The sequence below is a fragment of the Megalopta genalis genome, chromosome 7, assembly GCF_051020955.1.
Source record: "Megalopta genalis isolate 19385.01 chromosome 7, iyMegGena1_principal, whole genome shotgun sequence".
Taxonomy (NCBI): domain Eukaryota; kingdom Metazoa; phylum Arthropoda; class Insecta; order Hymenoptera; family Halictidae; genus Megalopta; species Megalopta genalis.
In genome coordinates this window covers 13,091,654-13,110,992 of record NC_135019.1, presented here as the reverse complement: position 1 = coordinate 13,110,992, position 19,339 = coordinate 13,091,654, and the positions used below count along the sequence as shown (strand labels likewise).

At 39.7% G+C, this 19,339-nt stretch overlaps 1 long non-coding RNA gene across 1 annotated transcript; it reads right to left on the bottom strand.

The window, feature by feature from the left end:
- Nucleotides 1–16,690: 16,690 nt before the first annotated feature.
- On the bottom strand, nt 16,691–19,065 carry LOC143259860 (uncharacterized). Its single transcript, XR_013033874.1, has 2 exons — nt 18,724–19,065; nt 16,691–17,624 (listed from the first exon to the last, which is right to left on the bottom strand). It is a non-coding gene; the product is annotated as an uncharacterized LOC143259860 (long non-coding RNA).
- Between the last annotated feature and the right edge of the window lie 274 nt (nt 19,066–19,339).

Here is a 19,339-nt window from a genome sequence, read left to right as displayed (position 1 = left end):
ATCTCTCTTCGTCCAGGCCGCCGCGCCGTGGCAACTCTGCCTGTCCTTCTCCCTAACGGCGCAGCTTCGCTCTCCCTAGCCTCGTCTACCGCGCCGGGCACGTCTCGTTGACTCCTCGATCTCGGGGACCCCGCACCTCTCTGCGGCCCCTCTGCGCGCATTTTCCTACGATTTCTCCTCTCCCGTCCGGCTCCGTCTACCTCTCCGCATCCTCGAATAGCCACGGAAGGACCAGGATCGGGCCCTCTGGAAAGGTACGCACGAAACCCCCGGGCCCCCGGAGAAAGAGAGACGCGGCTAAAGAGACTCCGGAGGACCCGATCTTACGTACAATCGGAGGCGTGCAGGTGTCCGTCGTTCGTCCGGCGGTCGGCACGTCTGTCAGTACAATCTAAGTCGCACCGATGGGCCCCGTAGCGACGGCTACGAGCGGACACCTGTTTTTCCTGGAAGCACCTGTTTTCTGACGGTAAACCGCACCGCGCGCGAACTCCTTTTTTCGCGAGGGAACGTGACTGGAATCGTGATTTACCATTCCGCCTTCTTCCCCAGAATGTCCTTCTTCGAATCGTCCTAGCGTTTCCGGCTTACGGGGTTTTGGCCAGCGATCGCTCTGCGAGGCATCGTCGCTCGCGCTTTGGCAACAGCAGGGGCAATCCAGGCCACGCCTACCTATACGTATTCCGAAATAACCAGATGCGATCAGAAGCGTTTCTGGGGGCAAGAGGTGCTTTATCTCCGGCGGAGACTAGCGAAGAGTGAGGTCGCTTTATAGCCTCAAGCTCGGAGCGTAGACTCGCTCTGTCAGAGTCGAGAGCAACGGAAGCCACGCCCACCGCGGCTCGGCCACGCCTACTCTACACGCGGGGAATGCTAGACGGATTGTTTCTCATTGATTTTTTCTGGCGTCCCCTGTCCGAAGCAATTTCCTTAAAAGCAATTCGGAGTGTTGAGCCTACGATTGCCTCGTTACCTGCGTGACTTTTTATTTTACGCCGCTATTAGAAGATCGAGAAATTTGATCGGACACGTCAGTTACCTGGAGAATCGTCTCCGCGCGCTCCCAGCTCCAGTTACGCTTTCGCGAGAGCGTGGTTTCAGCGTGTTCTTAGCTTCCTCGAAATCTCTTTTTTTCTCACCGAGAGACAGAACTGGAGCACCGGGGGAGCAGGGGGGAAAGGTGAAAGGAGACTCGCACGGTTTACGCGAGGAGCGCGACCAGGTACGATAATCCTGTCGGACGTGAGAGACCCGGGACTCATTCAGTGACGTGGGAACGTGTGCAGATACCATTCATAAGTCGGGCCCGACTGTCTCTGTGTGACGCAGCCGGGCGGCGCCGCGCGCGTGTGTACGTGCGATCTTTGAAGCCGTAGAACCGCGCACGTACGCGCTTCTTTGCCCCAATTCGGGTCCCCGGGCCCATTCAGATCCCACGAAATCGATATTCCTTCGGTAATCGAGAAATCCGAGGACGCTGTAGAAATAGGAAGCATGTAGCCAAGTATTTTTCCCTTTCGCGGATCGCTCGCGTTCGTCTTCGAGATTCGACTGGTTCTGCGGGATGATTGTTCGCGTTCGAGATCGGATCGAAACTTTCGCTGGCCGAGCCGCTGGCCGCGAGAGCGAACCAGAGGAGACCCGCAGTCTTTCCTTCACGGCTCAAAACGAATGTCGTGGGATTCGTGGGAGCCTGTTTTCCGTTTTTGCCTTGTTCCATCGCGACCGCGGACCCCACACCGTTGTTTTATTGTCGGACAACCGCGAGGGAGAGAGAGCTCGAATTTCTGCTAACAATGAGTTTCGAAGACACGCCTCGGGCGACACCGTCTCTGGGTCCTCCTCGGATGCGCGGCGGATTAGAAACCGTTCGCCTCTCCGTGGAAAACGTCTCTGCCACGGCGAGGTCCGCCAGTTCCTTGAGACCCGATTGCAGCAACCGGTACCATCCGATGATGACATTTTTCTGGTTCCGTTCCTCCACCTGTCTACATACAAGCTCGCCTATAAGTCAATTACGTACTTCGCTTCGCGACTTTCCACGGACACGAGGAATGACTTGTCGTACGATTTGTAATCTCGCTCGTCACGCGGCGACATCAAACAACGCGCGTTATTCGGAATTCAAAATGGCTGGAGAAAGTTCGCGTCGTTTCTCTAAGTTTCGTCGGGATTAAAGTTGTAGTAATTCGTTACAATTGAACGGTTCGCTGCTTTTTGACGAGTACACACGTCGTAACACAAAATGTTGGCAGGTTTCTTCGTGACGAGTGTACTCGTCAAAAACAGCTGACTGCTTAAGAAGAATATGTTGGTATTTTTTTTTTATTAAAGTATATATTTTATGAAAGCATTGTAATTAAACGAAATATGAAGAAAATGAAACATATACGGTGTAATTGCGGTAAGTTAGACACTTCTTCGAAATTTTTGAAATTATGACGACTTTCTCGTAGGAAATTATTGAATAAATTACACCCGATTCTGTTTTTATACGCTAGATATGTCGCAGAGAAAACCGTGTAAATAAATATCATGTAAAAAAAACATGGTGTACGTATATATATAGAAAAATATTTTTCATTGTATGCGCATATGTACCGCCCTTAATATACATAAAGAACATGTGATTTATACAGAAATAATATAATAATAATTATTATAAATAACATGTTCGATCGTACTAAATCGAATAAAATCGTGTAAATAGAAAATTGAATTTATCTTTCTGGATCGTGTTGAATCAAAACCGTGTAAAAACAGTATTGAATGTACTTGATTCAAATAAAATATATGTTACAATCAAAATGGCGAAAAGTCTAAATAAATTCGGTGTTGTCACACATGTCAGCCACTGTTTAATGTTCGGTTGGTTTATTGTTAAGATAAATTATTAATTTATTGCATTTGTTAAAAAATACTACCATGCTGTAATATAAACGCAAACCTTGCATACGTGTATTACTCGTATAGATTGGACTTTTGAAAATACTGCAACATACGATTTTAACGCAGATTTCAGATACTTTTTGAAACTACCCTGTCTATTCGGTCTACGCTGTTTGTAACTATAATTCTAGTAAATTCTCCCCAATCTTCCCTGAGCTTGTTAACAAAAATGAACAATTTTGGAAGAGGAGATACGATTATTCGAGGCTCGCGGCACATTTTTATAGTTGCCAATTATCAATCAATAATTATAAAAATGAGGTACAAGGCTATCTCCTCTTCCCACATTGTTTTGTTTACAAGCTGAAGGAAAATTAGGGAGAATTTACTATAATACGTTTACATAATATACATTTTTTCACAGCTATTCCCTATTCATATATTATTTAGACACGTTTTTGGATATACTTCTCCCAATAAAATAATATACATGTAGATATTGTTCAGTAAATTCTGACGTCGAAAACGGTATTAACTGTGCCGCACAAAGGGTTACGTTGTAAGCCCGACAACACGGTTGACGGTGTCGTGGTTGCAGATGTTCTTGCAACATCGGTGTCCTCACGCAAATTCGTGGGTACGTTCCCGATTCACATCTGCACTCGCTGTGGGGTCCTGGAAACCTTGAACTTTCGGAGGCAGGGGTCCCTGAGAAAATTCGAGTGTCCGTCCAGGTGTTGCGAGAGACCCGACACCTGGAGATTCTCGAGTTTACCGTTATATTTATGCGGTGTTTATTGTGCGACGGAAATTGCTACCTAAAACACGTACCGTCGACAGATCGATAATGTGTGAACGTACAACGGTGAACTTCACCTTCTCCCCCGTATCAGTCCTTTGCCTCTTATCGCGGGGATCGGACGTCGAAAAAAAATTCGTAACGCATCTTTCTTGGTGGCACCGACGCCGTTTTATGTATAACCACATTGCAGATCATTCTGCAGATACAAGTTCCCGCGGGCTACTCGATCAAAATCGCAAGTCGAGAGAAAATTTGTTCCTTGTATTAAATACCCTCATTACATTTTCATGGAGATAAAAATCACGTTATATTACCCATAAGCACTCGCACCGTAATTTCTTTCATATCAGCGATAGCAGTCTCCAAAAATATTAGCCCTCTGCACTCGAAGTTGTTCTAACTGAAAATATAAAATCATTTTTCTAACTTATAGTATTTCTACTTTCTATGACAAAATGCATTTTATGCATATGAAATTGACTCTTGGGACTCGCACAACAGTTACGCTCTCAACAATTTTTTTAAATCTACATTTTGTTAATATCAAAATTATCTTAGAAGGTGATATAACAAAGTTTAGTGGTGTCTCAGAGTCACCACTAGAGTGCAAAGGGTTAATCTGTCCATGACAAAATGCTCGAACGACGAGAGTACTCGATTATAAAGTTACTTCAAATTAACTTGACTCTAAATTGTTTTAGCAACGGTCGGTAAACAATACACATGTTAGTAAACAATAACGTTAAGTTAATATACCAGTTAAAGGTTAAAGAACACTATACATTCTTTTTACCGGAAGAAACGTTCTTCTAGTTGAGAAATAAAATTTGTCTGGAATTCGTATCGGAATTTGCATAAGCTTGTCTAGAATTATTTTGAATCACTCATGCATCGATTATCGTTTTCAATTCTATCAATCTGCCTCTTGATTCCGTTCTCAAACAATATTTTGCAGTTTTCAATTAAAAAGCCTGCGCAAGTTAATCAGTTGATCCTGTTTTCATAAAAGCTTTTGACTCTGGCATCAGACTGTCTTTTGACTATCCTAGCGATTTCGAAGTATCCAATTTCACCAATAATTTCCCAGTTAAACCATAACTACAGAAGATCCGTAATTCGCGTATAAGAATATTGAAAAAAGAAAAGAAAAGAAAGTGCTACGGACAAATCGCTCGGCGAAGAGTCGAACGAGGGCAGAACAACGGATTATGTTTTCAAACGAAAGAGGAGAACAGGGAGAATCGTTTTAATTTATTCGAACACGTGCAAACGAATCACGGAAGCTTGAAATTTGATTTCCGTCCCCAAAGCGGCTTCGCTCGGCGTAACGATCGTACCGTTCGATAAGCGCGCGAGCTCTTCCCTCCGACTTATTAATTCACCGAAAACATAACTAACGCGCAGCTCCTCGTTTTCATTTTTCTTCGTGTACAGTCCGGGAGGAATTTCGTTGGGTTCGGTTCGCGGGCAGAAAGAGCTCTCTTCTTTTAGCCGGCGGTCGTTTTATTGCAACCTTTCGATCGGGCTACCAGGAAACGAAGCAGGTTTCGTAGAGGGGGCCAGCGGGGCCGGGGGAAGGGTGGTCGAAGGGGGCCGCGGGGGGGTCGAGGCCGTCAGCAGAAAATCCGAGAGTTCGGCCAGGTGTCCCGCGAATTACCGATGGCCGGAGCTGCTTGGGGGCCTCGCGGGTTTCCTATTTGTAATTAATGAAATGCTTTAAAAGACACCTGTGCGACCATCTCTGTGCCGCGCACAGGTGGCAACCTGGCTGTGTGTACAGGTGCGCACCGCGCACAGGTACGCCGGCACTCTGAATCGGGAACTGGCACCGGTGCGGCGGTGAAACCTTGTCACAACACCGACAACCGATGACCGTTTTGGCGATTACACGGCTCCGGTGGCCTGGACTTATCGTTCGTTAAAGATTGTACGAGTTTGACTGCGTTCCAGAAACCGACGACCAACCTTCCATCGGCTGGACGTGGCCGATCCAAGAAACGACAGCCTGCTTGGGACGATTCGCGAGTAACTGCGACCCTTAAACCGGCAATTCCTTTACTTTTCTCGAAAAGAAGACACTCGCTGAACTGGCGACCGCTGTTACCAGATCCGAAACTGCTCGAAAGCAAACGTGGTATAAATTTGTCAGGTCTAGTCTTCGTTCTGTACGACTGAAACGTGGTAGACTACGAGAAACAACCGAAAAATGGATCCTCGCATCCATCGTTCGCGCGCGAACGTACGTTTTGTTCTGCAACTGATATCATAGCTGGAATGAATGTAAACAATGATTGGACTGCGGATTTTTATGCAAAATAGAAATCCAAATTTCGTACAATGCTGGAGTCAAGTAAAAATGTACTTCTTGTCTTAGTAGGCCTAATAAATTGAAAATAATGTATCGGTTGTTAAACTTTTTTGATGTTTTCGCTATTCTCTGTTGTACCGAACCATTTTTCGGTCATAAATGCATAAAATCCGCAGTCTAACACCGACAAGGTAAAAGTACCGATTATGGAACCCTTTTCAGGGTATGAAAGATTATCATCGAGTTTATTGCAACTGAAAAGTGTGAATATTTTTTGAATATTTATGCTGCTCTGTTCGATAGATTCACATTTCTAGATAACGCAATGAACTCTGAAATATTTATTTAGTAGGTCAGAGTTATGTCAGCAGAGTTATGTCAGGGTTACCTCAGTATGTTAACAAAAATTAAAAATTACAACCATTAATTCCCTCACCTATTCATTCACTTGCCATCTCAGAACTGTAAATCAATGTTTAAACTTGTTTTCCTATGATTGCGGAGAGCAAATTAAAATCTTTCAATTCCTTCGTGATAGAAGCTCGCGTGAAAATGATAGAATTCACAACGAAAATGAAACATAGTTTTGTGCTGTATAAAATTTATACGATTTAAAACAATCCTCTGTTAATTTAGTGTGGCATACACGGGCACAAACATTAAAGAGCTAATGAAATGATCATTCATATATTATCACTGGACTACGGATTGTGTGTATTTATAACAAAAATTGAGTAAAATAAATATAGAATAGCGGAAAGATTAATGTTTCGGATTGCATAATGTTTCGATGTATCATTTTCAATTTATTAAGATTGTTAAAGGAGCTACTGCTTCATACAATCGATGCAGAACATTTTTATTATGTATAAAAATCCACAGTCTAATTGTCATTTTATATCGTATGTTATCATTCAAATATTCATACTCGTTAAACTGTATATTTTTATGCAAAGTCCAATTTGCATCGTTTCATAAAACCTATGGTAAAGAATATATTCGTTTAAAATGTAAAAATGTCATTAGTGTCTGTTTACATTTAAAAAAAAAGTGTAAAAATACCATACATATATTACAGAGATCTGTAGTTTAACGATCACGTAGCATAAACATTTTCTGAAAATATTTCCAGTGCCAGAGCTACTACTAAATGAAACGAACGCATTGCAGAATAGTTACAAGCACAAATTGCAATTCAGCTGGAATTGCATTTTCGGCCGTGGCGCATCGTGCAGCGGCGACAAAGAAAGGGAAAATATCATTAGCGCTGGTTCGCATTTAAAAAAGAAGCGTATTTGAAACATTGTTTAAAAATATCTTCGGGCCTGAAGTAAAAGGCCAAGTGAACGAACGTATCGCAAAAGAATTACAAAAACAAATTGTTTCGGCTGAAATTGCATTTTCGGCCGTGGAGCATCGTGCGCTGCACCGGTGAAACGCGACGAATTGCTGCGTCGCGACCGAGAACGTGACTCAACGCCACTTTTACAGCCGGTTGCTCATTTCGGCCGGTGAAACGGCTCTTGGCTCGTCCTTCGGCGAGGTCAGCTTTGAAGAAGAAAGACACCTCTGCTTTATGCAGTGTCAGAAACAATGCAGGTATCCGTAGCATGTCGAAAGATGTCGGTTGATCCTCGGAACAGGCATAATGGCATTGTCATGCAAGAACAAATGAGACGGTGCACGGGGCCAAAACGAGGAATTCCTCTTCTCTTTACGACCGTCAGGTGCGTCGGCAGTTCAAATTCTCCATCGTGCCCCGAAACACCGACAGAATTGCAGCAAAATGAATCCTGTATAAGAATCACTTGTGGAAAAACGACGATAAAGCAGCGTTGAGCAGCTTTAAAATCCCTCCTAAAAATAGGGCACTACGGGTGTTTTTCACCTGCTTACGTTCCATGTTTTCCGATTTCGTTTACAATCTCATATTTTAAACAAATACATGAATTACAACGTAATCATAGATACACGAGTTAGACATTACGTACAGCATTACGAATGACATGACTGAATTTACAAGTAAATTCTCCCTAATTGACGCTCAGCTTGAAAACAAAAATGGACGATTTGGGAAGGGAAGATACGATTATTAGAGTCTTGCAGTTCGTTTTTTATAGTTACCAATTGTCATATAAAAACGAGCTCGAATAATCGTATCTCCTCTTCCCAAATCGTCCATTTTTTTGTTTTCAAGCTGAGCGTCAATTAGGGAGAGTTTACTGTACTCACAATCTTCGCTATTTTTATTATAACATATGTTTGAATGAAGAAATTGATCGAATCATTTCCTAAGAAAGAGTCTTCATAACTTCATCAATTTTCAAATGAAATATGTGCAACAACTGCAAAATAATCGTAAACTGGAATATTTGTCGTGATACGAGCATTTAAGCTTGAAAACACCTTAATCCTAGCATCCATGAAAGAAAATTTTTCGCCAGAGAGACTTCAGACTCTAAGAATACAAATCGGTACATTTGAAAACAACGTTTAAACAGTTTTTTTACACTCAAAGTTAATCCTTTTGTAGATCATATTCATCTTTCATTCATCCTTTTGCAAATCAAATTCACTTGTCTGCAAATAAGAATGTTTAAAAACATGAACTTACACGTACACTTTATCCGTAAAATAAATACAGATTTCATTACAAATAATTAATCCCCTTAAATCTTCAATAATTATATCTAAAATGTCATTCAACTTTTCAAATTTAGTATGAATTTTATTGCAAGTGATTGCAAACGGGTGTTCATTTGCAACACATTGACAAACACCTGTAAAAGAATTAATTTGCAGTTACAAAATGGTAAGTATGATGTACAAAAGGATTTATTTGCAGTGGGAAATTGTAACTATGATGTGCAAAAGGATTAATTTGCAGTGGGAAATTGTAACTATGATGTGCAAAAGGATTGATTTGCAGTGGAAAATGATAAGTATGATGCAGAAAAGGATTCATTTGCAGTGAAAAATGGTAAATATAATATACGAAAGGATTAATTATAGCGTGAAAGGCTGATTATGATCGGCTACAAAAGAATTAATTTTGGGCACAAAAGACCTGTCCAGGTACGCACGCGCGAATGTCAGAATGATTCGAGTGCTGCATTTCCCAGAGTAAAAAGCTGCACTGTATTTTCGTCTCCAGAAGCGTCGACTCGTTCGCACGGACCAGGTAATATTAGGTAGCGACTTTAAGCCACCGAGGAATTCCAACTGGCCGAAACTCGGGCCGGCTTCAAAGCGTAGGAGAGAATCCAGTATTTTCTTTGCATTCCTTTTCTTCGGCTCACGCACAGGTCATGACGAGTTCAGACGTGTCCCGACTCGTATCTTCCCACATGGTCACCCAGCATCCTCGAGCGTCTTACCTTTAGAAGTCCTTCTCGATTGATCGCCGCCAGCGAAAACCACTGTGCCATTAACCATTCGGTTTTACCTGTCGTGGCGAACCACCTGGGTGATAGCGTCGGTTGCCGTCGTCGTTACCTATTGATAGCAATTCTCTATTATGCATTTCACGGCACGAACACGTTTCCAAGGTAAGTACGATTATTTCACCAGGATTTCTAGACTGTCTCGACTACTTGTCCGCAGGAAGCTGGTGCAATTCATTCGATCGTGTCCCGTGGAAAACTTCAGATTCCATGTTAAAATCTCGTTCGTTTCCCACGGTGGGATTTCGCTAATTTTTTTCTTTAGATACCGTGAAACGTTTAACCCGCCTTGACACCAGAATTACCAAACCAGTTGAAACGACCGGTTTTGCTGATATTTTCTTTTACCGATTATCATGAAAATGTTTCTGCGAGAAATTCGTAGACGAACCGCTTTATTCGAACATATGATAGAAATTACAGTAAGTTCTCCTTAATTGTGTGCTCAGATTGTGCACTAAAATGGACAATTGGGGAAGAGAGGATACGATTATTCGAGCTTTTATATGACAATTGGTATCTATAAGAAACGAGCCGCAAGACTCCTCTTCCCAAATTGTCCATTTTTGTGTACAATCTGAGCGTCAATTAGGGAGAATTTACTGTAGATATAGTCTTCTACGTCAATTTTGTCATTGTATATGTGGCTGTTGTAATATAGGTTGCAATGAAAAACGACTGTTTTGTTTTTTAATTTTATTATTAACATTTATTCATTTACTTAACTTAACCAGATAACTGTTTTTGATGAGTATACTCTTCATAACACAAAATGTTGCTACTTCTAGTCGTCGAAAACGTGCAACTGATTAAAAGGCATCATTATGAAGTATAATTTGCTGATTTAATTCTCGGGCGACGAACGATTTCCACGACTATACATTTAACAGTTTTGGTGACCATTCGAAGAAGCCTCGTTCATCAACTTTTCAAAACATATTCTTGAAGACATTTCTTGCACTAATCTTTCTGGCGTTTCTAGTTTCTACATTTAAAAAGCTCGTTGTGTAAGTGTAATTGTTGTATCTGTCACAAGACTAAACTGCATAAAATTCGCTAAGTCATATAAAAAGGAACGAAAATACTGTAGATCAGAAAAAGTATTTAGTATTTAGAGTTAAAGTGACGTTAATTAATAAAGAGTTAATTAAAAGCGTTAACAGAAGTTTCTTTCATTTTTTCGATCATTTCGGTCAGTTGTAAATAATACATAAACGATGTTAAATCTCAACAATTTCTCGAACGTTTTAAATTTCATTTACTAATTTTTTGTACGCATAAAATCCGCGGTTTAGTGATCAGATAACGTTTTAAATAAAAAGTAGTCGCGGTCCGAACATTCAAGTGCAAGGGTACGCGCAACAATATCATTTTTATTTCGTTAACTAGGCGAACGAACGAGCGGAGCTACCGTAGATCTTGAATCTATTATGTAGGAGTACTTTGACGCATGACTTATAAATAACATTTTTGAGCGAAACTTTCGGCTACGTAAACGAGATCTATTAACAACCCACTGGCAGCCTAATAGCAGGGTTCTCAGTTTAAGCGTGTGTCTACGTGTTTCGAATGGCTAAATATCGGCGGCGTAAAACAGGATGTTTATGTCGGTTCGATAGAAGCCGATAACATATTCAGCGGCTATATTACGCGGGTCAAGAAATCGCTGGTAGCTACGGGTTACAGATTTTTCGAAACTGCGAGATAATGGTCGGTAGGCGACGCGTTAAAAAATCATAAACCCAGTGACCAGGATAGGCGCGAGTAGTTTGGTTTCACAGGCGGCGGTCCTCGTACGCACTACCTGTTGCGAGGGGGGCAGCGAGGCAGATGGAGAACGGTGGGCAAGAAAGAAAAAACCAAGAGGGAGAGAAGGTGCCGCGCGCGAGAGGAGCCCCTTCTTCGTTGGGCCTGCGAGGTAGCGACGGGGGGGCAGTCGGAGGGGTCCGCGATCTCTGGGTCCTCCGCAACGGCACGGCACGGATCGGAACGGCGAGGAGAGGCGTGGGGGCACGGACGGGTCCGGGGTCCGTGGTGGGGGGCCTGGCGACAGACTGGCGGCCGCGCACCTGCACTTGCTCGCCGACAGCCAGGGCCGCACCTACTCGGCCCGGACTCCCTTTCCTCCGACGGCTCCTGGACTCGAATCGGTCGAGTGCATTCCTCGTATCGTTATCTCCCACGGAGCCCGCACCGAAAAGGTCATGCATCTGGCTACGGAATACCTTTTTTTTTCGATCGAGATTTTTCTTCGTGCCTCGCGGTGCCCTCCCATCGTCCCTTCAACCCCCTCGAGCGCCGCGGCCTCTTTAACCCTTCACGAATATTTTCTCCCCTCTGTTTCAGGATTCGCTGTAACAACGTCGACGGTGGCCTGCATTGCATGGAAAAGTAAAGCAGATCTTTGTGCGAAATGAAAATTGTCGAACATCGATTACGAGACGTAACTCTTTCAATCTTGTCTTAACAAGTTGGCTTCGATACATCGACGTGCATAATTTCTTTTCATCTTTTCACTATTTTATGTTTCTATGCGACTTTGCACGTAAACGCATGAAATCCGCAGACCGGTCAGAAACTTTTTCAAATTAAAATTTATTCCGTAGTTCTAGTTCTCGAAATAGGATAAATGAAAAAAATTTATCGATTTTTCAATAATGCTTATCCATTGGTCGTTGAACTCTCGTGCGTGCAACAAAAATGTCCACAATATTTGAAACTTCACCATTTAACCCTTTGCACTCGAAGCCAAACTAACGGAAAATTTAATATAGTTTTTCCGACCCATTGTATTTCCATTTTATATAACCTAATGCATTTTATGCAATATGAAATTGAATTTTGTGATTGATGCAACAGTTATCCTTTCAACAGTTCTTCAAATATGAACGAATTTGATTAACAAAATTATTTTGAAACGTGACATAACAATTTTTAATGGCGCTTTGGAATCGCCATTCGAGTGGAAAGGGTTAAAATATTCCATGTAAATTCTTGTTCTGAAACGTTAATCGTTGTGAAAGTGTAACAAATAAAGGGAATTCTTAAAATTACCAAAGAAGAAATAAACATGGATATATACTTGGGTACTTTTGGTTGTTCACACAAGGGTTAACGTATTTTTCACAAAATCTTGTGAAATCTTTGTTATTCTTTTTAAACGAAGCTACGACTATGAAGAATACTAGAATTGTGATCAGGGATGTATAGTATGAACTTGGTAGTTAAACAACTCGCTTATGATAATATCGTTCAGGGGATTAAACTAAACCGACCGTGCTGGAAAATGGTGTGTATCGATTCGTAGAACTGAACAGATCCAATTTATTTACATTTTTATACTTTTTCTTGTAGTGGTTGCTTTAATAAGATGTATAATTTATTCGATCATTTCACATTAAAGTATCTTTCTAAGTTTTATAGTAAAATGAGAAACCATAGAGTGAAACCACAATGAGTTTTATAGCAAAATTATGAGATTAAATAACGATCATTAAAAAAAAAACACGCAGTTTCAATGTTTACTCAACGAACAGGTCACCCTAATTCATCCATATCATGTCACTTTACAATCTATTTAGAACAGTCGACGACCACTATAATTGTTCTTTCATGCCAAGTGATTGTGGCACTAGTTACAAATATAACGTAAATCAATAAAATACGTAACTACCAGTGCAACAGTCAATGTCGAACGGTTAAAGGGCAACGACAGCATTGTTACTTTCAGAAAGCCTCGATTGTTCTTTATTATTGTTTCTGAGAGTCTCATTATTTCTTATAGGAACATTCATTCGTTACAGGAATCGATATCTCACATTTCGATACAGTTTACTTCGGATGAATTATGAACATGTTTATATATATACAATACTTCAGATTTTATCTGAAGATGTAGAATGTGTTATGTTCCATAGTACGGAATTCGGATTTCAACACTCGGCGGAGCTCGGGTACATTTGGACCTATAGTATAAAATATTGTTATTCGACTGTTTAGTTTCTTATAATTAATTTAAATTTTCCCTTGTCTCATTGAGGTTCCTAATAAAACTAACAAAGCTGTTCCTCGAAAAATATGTTGCAGAATATTTGTTAAATAAAGTTATTAGGTCTACCGGAAAGTTCTGTCCGTTTAAGAAATGAAAGGAAATAATAGATTTGTCATAAATTTAGTAATATTTATTGTACAATATAATTTCCGTCGTAACTTGTGACCTCTTGCCAGCGTGATGGCAATTTGCGAGCAACATTTTTCAAAAATATATGTCTCAAATAAACATGTGCATACCTATCGAAATTTGCAATGACATTATCAGACAGAACTTTCCGGTAGACCTAATATAAATGATTCTTGGCACGGACAGAGTTATATGTATTTATGTCGAAAAAGTTCGCCGTTCGAGTGTTAAGATCAATTCATTAGAAAATTACTTATATGCGGCACTGTTTACAAATAAGTAGCCCCACGTTTATCGCTTCTCGACTCGAGCAATTTTCATCACTGTATAAACGATTGTTTTTCAAATTAATCGTAAACGTATCCGCAATTAACTATGAATGTTATTAGTCTATTCTTGAAAGTATGCTGAAACGATCCAATTTAGAAGATTATAGCTATCCAATACTGGTATACCACATTAACACGATGACTATAAGCTATACACGCCTACGACATGCTTTGACAACTTCACTTAAGTAATTAACACGTTCGCTGTCGTTTCATCCGTATTTAGATAACGGAATTATTCGTTCAGATTTGAAAATTAATAAATACCAGGTATCTGAACTTCTTGGTTCTCGTTTTGTTCGAACAGCTTCGTTTACTTGGTTCAATTCTTTTATTAAATCAGCGAGGATTCGTGAAATTGTGTTACTTGTAAACATTGTAAACCGATTGTCCCTCAGCTTGTAAACGAAAATGGTCAATTTGGGAAGAGAAATTACGATTATTATTATTATTCGAGTCTTGCGTCTCGTTTTTATAGTTATTGACAATCGACGACTATGACCATATCTGCTCTTCCCGAATTGTCCATTTTTGTTTAGAAGCTGAAGAACAATTGGGGAGAATTTGCTGCACTTATCGTTGATTTTTTCTAGACTGTTAGCAGCGAAACTATCACAGCGATACAAACGATTTCGAACGTCTTTACGTGCCGATAATTTTCGCTATAATTAGGTTTCCCGTTAACGACTGACTGACGTCAATCAAATATTGTCATTCGCTCGAGGAAATGTCGTTATCCAACTTGTTTTGAGGCCATATGTTGCCCAATGTGTACGAGACACGCTATTTTGAAAACATCCGGTGTTCTTCTGAGACTCGGCGCCGATAATATCAATGCGTTGTCAGATACATAAGTGTTCCGCGCGTCGTGGTGGTACGAATCTTGCCTACAAGCATTATAACGCGATAGCGGATAACTTGATACAGCTCGCCGACTGGGTTAATCGATAACCAAGGGGAATTTTTCTCACAGATTGATTAACGATCCGAACTTCATTTCCATGACTGATCTCGGATACTTGAGCTGCAAGCTTTAACCATAAGCACGGAAAATTCGATTCAAAAATTTCTATAGGCTGATGAAACATTTGGTGACTAATTAGTTAGTTTCTTTATTGATATCAACGGAAGAGGATCCTTTTTTTATATAGAAGACAAAAAATAGAGAGTAACAAATAGCAATAAAAATATAAATATAAATAAAAATAAAAGTACAAATAAAGGTAAAAATAAAAATAAAAGTAAAAATAAAAGTAAAAATAAAAGTAAAAATAAAAGTCAAAATAAAAATAAAAATAAAAGTAAAAATAAAAGTCAAAATAAAAATAAAGGTAAAAATAGAAGTAAAAATAAAAGTGAAAGTAAAAAAAAAATAAAAATAAATAAAAGTAAAAGTTAAAATAAACAAAATAAAAATGAAAATAAATAAAAATAAAAGTTAAAATAAACAAAATAAAAATAAAAATAAAAGTTAAAATAAACAAAATAAAAATAAAAATAAAAATCGAAATAATAAATTATTACTTATTTGCTTCAATATTCGAAATTCTATTTCCTCGTTTCCTGTTTCCGACCTGTTACATTATCCTCAGGTTTAAAAACCAGATATAGTTTCGATAATTCGAACAATTGCATACCAGATACTCCTCGACAATTTACCGATTTTACACTTATGAAGCTCGTCTCGAAATTCATCGAACTGTGAAGTTTCTACGCGTACGGAATTTTTGCTCGACGAACAAAAGGGAACGGAAATAGGAAACATAATCCGCCGGTAATTACTGTAACGGTACTTTCTCGGCGGGCTGTCTCGTCAAATCGTTCCCGACAATCTTCTTCCTTTTTCGCGCCTAGAAATTCGAACCTACAGGTGCACGATTCCAGACACTGATTTTAGGAACAAGGAACTCTAGTGGAGAACGTCAATTATCCGAACTAATTCAGACTGAGAGGTTGGTTCTAAGAGTCGAATTGTTTAAATAATAAAGCACCCGTATACTTACGCAGTTTGTAACGAAATAAGAATCACACCGACAATTACTTATTAAATATAAGATTATTTAAATATAAATATGTATATATGTACATACATAAATACTACAATTAATTAATAGAGTGTGGATTTTATGCATTTATGAAAAAATCGAATAGGTCAAATACAAAACAACGAAAACGATTAAGGAATATTGAAACGATGTTGCATTGTTTTCAACACATTAAAATGGTCGAGTTCCGAAGCTCCACCTTTGTGCAATTAGTGTAGAATATCTTTATTTTTGGTATAAAATTTCGTGGTCTGTTAATTAGACTGTTAATTATTAGACTGAGGATTTGATGCATTTATGACAAAAATGAGTCAAAAATTATGAAGATGTTACAAGAATTTAAGGATAGTGTTACGTTATTTTCAACTTATCGCAATTATTAAAACAGGAAAGACTTTCTCGTCTAATTTATATCTCTTGCAATTAATTTAAATTATTTTTATTTTGCACGAAGATCTGCAATATAGTAATTATACATATACAGTTGCTATGAATCAAATCTATTTTTTAAAGCATTCTTCAATTATTCTCTGAATCATCGAAGACTGTCAGATGCAGATAGCCAGACGAGGAAAAGCTGATTCGTGAAATCGTAGTTCGGTTAGTCGACGCTAGTTACAATTCGATTTCTTGCATCGAGATATTTGTCGTATTCTGAAAAATCAGGAAGGTTCTGTTGTAGAATGAAAGGATACTCAAAAGCACTTTATTTAGAGTTACAAATTCCACTCCAGAACATTCGCGTATCCAGTAAAATAAGTGATGGTGATATATTGCAAAACTACAGAGATACAGAAATCTGGTGTTGGTGAAAATCCCGAGGTGGCAACCTCACGGTTCGGTGTCTACTTTTGAACTGTCGTCTGGGCCCACCTGGGCCTCTGTAGGCAACGGCTCACCCTCGCAAGGGGCCATAAAACTGTTAGGTGGGTCATCGTTGAAATTCCAACAGGTTCGATTGAGATTTTCCGACTGCGGTGCATGTCTATTAATCGCTTGAATACGATAACGCGATTGTTAATTATGATACGTAATTAACGTAATCGTCGGATCCGGCGCTAGGCGAAGCTGTTCGCACGAACCGAGAGACGGCCGAGTGTAAGTAAGTATATGTAGATAGGCCAGCTTGTGATAAGGCTTATCTAGCGTGCGCCACGCCGTAGCTGAGTTTGCATATCAATAGGGATTCTTAAGAATAGGCACTCGCGTGTCGCGTTCAACCGGCGCCCATTCTCATGTATGATCGTGATTCATCTTTTTCTTCTAACAGTCTACTCCAACTTTAGTGCACAGACGCAAAGGACACAGATGTGAACAAGTTTTATTTCGAATGAGAATAAGAGATGCATAGCTATTTGAAGTAATCGATTTCGAATTTTAACGTTGTTATTTGAAAATAATAATTATATCGGTCCATTCGAAATAGTAGTCATTTCAGATAAAGAATTTGTATTTTGTTACCTTTTTAATTTCAAAGATGACGAAAGGAATGCGAAGCCTTGGTGTTACGTATCGCCAAATTATTTCAAACAATTGTTGCAATCGATTCATGGTAATTTTTCCCTTAATGTCATCGGAAGGTCATCGTGTAGCAGGTTGTTGAATTCGTTTCGACACCGCCCTCAATACTGTGAAGTTAAAATTACTTAATTTCATTTAAAAATATAATGGTGACCTTGCTTTTTTATCGAAAATCAATTTGTTCTTACACTTAAGCAATTGTAAGTTAAATACTAATTAACTCTTTGGTAGGAAACTATTTTTTGTCAGAACATCGGAAGGGGCTGATGAAAAATCGTGGGGACTAATTTGTGATTCACCCTGTATACATACATCCGTATTTCTATTGGACACAAATTGTTCAAAATTTGAAATATTAATCCTTTGCACTCGAGTGGCGACTCTGTGGCGCCACTAAAAATTGGTATACTATTTTTCAAAATCATTCTAAAAGCATCAGACTCGTTTATATTAAAAAAAAAACTATTAAAACTGCATTGTACTTGCCAATAGGCTCAATTTCATATGCATAAATCGCAATAAATTATATAAAATAGAAATACTGTAGATCAGAAATCATGTTTTGGATTTCGAGTTCAAATAGCTTCGACTGCAAAGGGTTAAAATATTAAAATATTAAAAAAATCTTAAATATATTCAAAATTTCAAATATTCCCGGCCACGACAAAGAGATCGGAAACTATTGGTTTCATCCTTCACAGACATCATACAGATTCATCAACTGCGTTATCGAATAACGAATCGTTCCCAGTAGTTACGACGAATACAAAATTGAACGTATAGTAAGCGGTAATATTGAAAAAGAACCAGGTTATGCGGAACCTTCAATTTTGGCATATGAATTAATATTGACTGACAAACGTGAACATTCAAATTGAATATAACTTATTGTTCATTGTAATACCAATTACAGCGATTCATCATAAATCAAGTATTTATCAATTAAAATAAGATTGATAAACATCCATTACACTAGTTCAGATAATATCGTACGCGATAAATCTATGTCGAACATTTTTATGTGGACACAGATATTTTCCGAGCGTACGACCGTAAGTACCAAATATGTTTCTTGTATATTTTACGCGCTTAAAACTCCGCAACAACGTTTTAATAAATGTCCGGTTATTAACGATGACTCATTTCATGCACGAATTCGTTCCTCCAATTTTGGCAAAGCTTTTAAAATAAGGTGTTCCATATTACCCGGCCAATTTTCGTTTCGACCGCCGCCTCGAAGGAAAATCGGACGAGACTGGAGCGTGGGATTATTGTTCGAGACGGGTGCGTATATGGTCCCGCGGTTGTTCTTAATACGACGTTGCATCTCGCGTCCGATAAAAGCAGCGGGCGCCCGCGCTAATAAACAATAATGACACGTTGGACCAGTTCGTGTCGGCGAGCCAGCGGTAATTTGCATTCGCCGTAATTACGAGCCAGCGACGTGCCTCGTCCTGGCCGGCTTCGATTTTCTGACTTACGACCGCGGAACCCCGTTTTCCCCGATGATATCTCGCCGGTTTTCTTGCATTTTCATGCGCACGGTGCCCGCCGGTGCGCTCGTAAACGTTGAAAAACGCGTTATCGATCGCAAAGCGTTTCGCGACCGCGCGGAATTTGCATAACACGCGAACGTGAACGACCTTCGCAAAAATCGATACGTTCGTTTCGAAAAAAAATCATTTTAACGCGACGACTCCAAGGTTTTCAGGGCTGTGCGGATTCGATCTTCGCTGGGAAACAGAATTTTTGCACGCGAAGACGGTGTTTGCGTGCTTGCGAACGAATTGCTGAGAAAAATTGTGGATGAAATGGGAAACGT